Consider the following 1823-nt stretch of genomic DNA (forward strand, 5'->3'; position numbering starts at 1 on the left):
TATTTATTTAAATATATTAACAACGATACATTAAAAAAGACATTTTATTCTATTAACCTATTATATTCCTAGTGTTGGTTAATATTACTGGTATTTTATAGGTTTTCGTTTTTATATTTTTTCCTTTTTCGTTTTTCTCTTATTGTTGTTCCTTGAACCCTTTTACATGACCATTTGTCATCTTTTTTTTATTTGGGTAGACATTGCGGGACAGGCATAACAGTTTATATTTAGCATCGACACATTGATTTTGAGTTCATGTTTCTGTATGTGATGCACTTGTGATGCCACAGGCACATTGTGCATTCTGGTTTGATTTCTTCCTCTAGTTTACACTGTTAGGTGGGAGAGTAGGAGGGAATCATCACCATGATAGATGGAGCAGAAGTGGAAGAAACATTTTTACGTATACTACAGATTATACATAAATTGGAGAAGAGAGAAAATTTTGTCATATTATGTAAGAGAAGCAGAAAGGAGAGTGTGAGTAAACAATAGAATTTTATAGGCACAAAGTAAAGGAAAACAAACAAAAAAAATTATGAGTAGTTTACACTTTCCACTAAGTAACGCATCTCTCGTAGAAAATATAGTACAAATAAAGAAAAAAAATTAATTAAAAAGAATTGGTGGTACTACTGGGCATAGTTTTGACAGTGTTTTGGCTGCGAGCATGACAGATGTTTGGTGAGAAGCACTTTGTATCACTGATTTCACTAAGAAGAAACACTTTATACTACTATACTTCACTCTCTGAAGCGAGAAGTGAAAGCGCTTTATCTTTTCTGTTGCACTTATTCACTATCACTGCACACGTTCTTCTTGTGGTGAGTGTGCTGAGGGTAACAGGATGGGGAGGACTGTGGCGATCGCTGACTGCAGTGGAATCTGCAGGAAGTTTCTGAAGTTCTCGCGGTAGCGCCTGTGCTGCTGGGCCGTCTTGTTCTCCTCCGAGAGGTCCATCAGGAAGGCCAGCTGGTCGGTCTGCCTCCGCGCTACGATGGCGTGTGCCGTCACGGCGAGGATCCAGAGAGTCGCCAGTCGCTTGGGTCGCGGGGGAAGACTTGAACCAAGGATCTCTCGGTCCGCAGCTGCTCACGCTAACCACGGGACCACGGCGCTCCTGAGCTCACACTCTCCTTGATGTTGCCTATGTTGCGCATTGGACTACTCAGTTTGTATATTTTGCTTATTTTTCTCATAGTTCCACACAACTTCTTACTGTTTTCTCGATTGATCTGTGTTCAGTTTTTCAATGCCTATCCACTGTGCCAACTTATAACTAAATCTGAGGGGGGTGCGATGGGGAGGTTCCCTTGTGAGAAGCGACAGAAGTTCCAGTTTTGTGTGCGGTAGTTTCACGAAAAATAATATGGGAGAAACTGAACGCGTCTCGTACTCGCTGGAGAAGAGTACGGCAGCGAAGGCGGCGTACCGAGCGGGCACGGTGGCGGGAGCAGCTTGTGTCGCCGAGGTCCGCCCTGGGAGCATTATTTATGAGGTCCGGCCATGACAGCGGGTGGGCTTTAATCCGGTAATGCGGGCACGCGAGACGCGCGAGCCGAGACGCCAGACGCTGGCTGGTTGTGGGGGCGGGGCGGGGCGGCTCTCTGCCCGCGCGCTGTAGGATTTCCTGACTGACGCTGAGTTACGCACGGCGGCGGCGCCTCGGAATCGGGTCACGCCTGCTGACCAGCACTGCTGCCGACCTCTGGCACCTGCAGGCCTGACACGCACCACGGAGCTCCGATGCGTAACGTGGGAATTACGAGGTGCCTCCGATTTTTTTTCTAATTAACTACTCACACGAAATCGATGAACCT

This window comes from Schistocerca cancellata, chromosome 5 (assembly GCF_023864275.1).
Source record: "Schistocerca cancellata isolate TAMUIC-IGC-003103 chromosome 5, iqSchCanc2.1, whole genome shotgun sequence".
Lineage (NCBI taxonomy): Eukaryota > Metazoa > Arthropoda > Insecta > Orthoptera > Acrididae > Schistocerca > Schistocerca cancellata.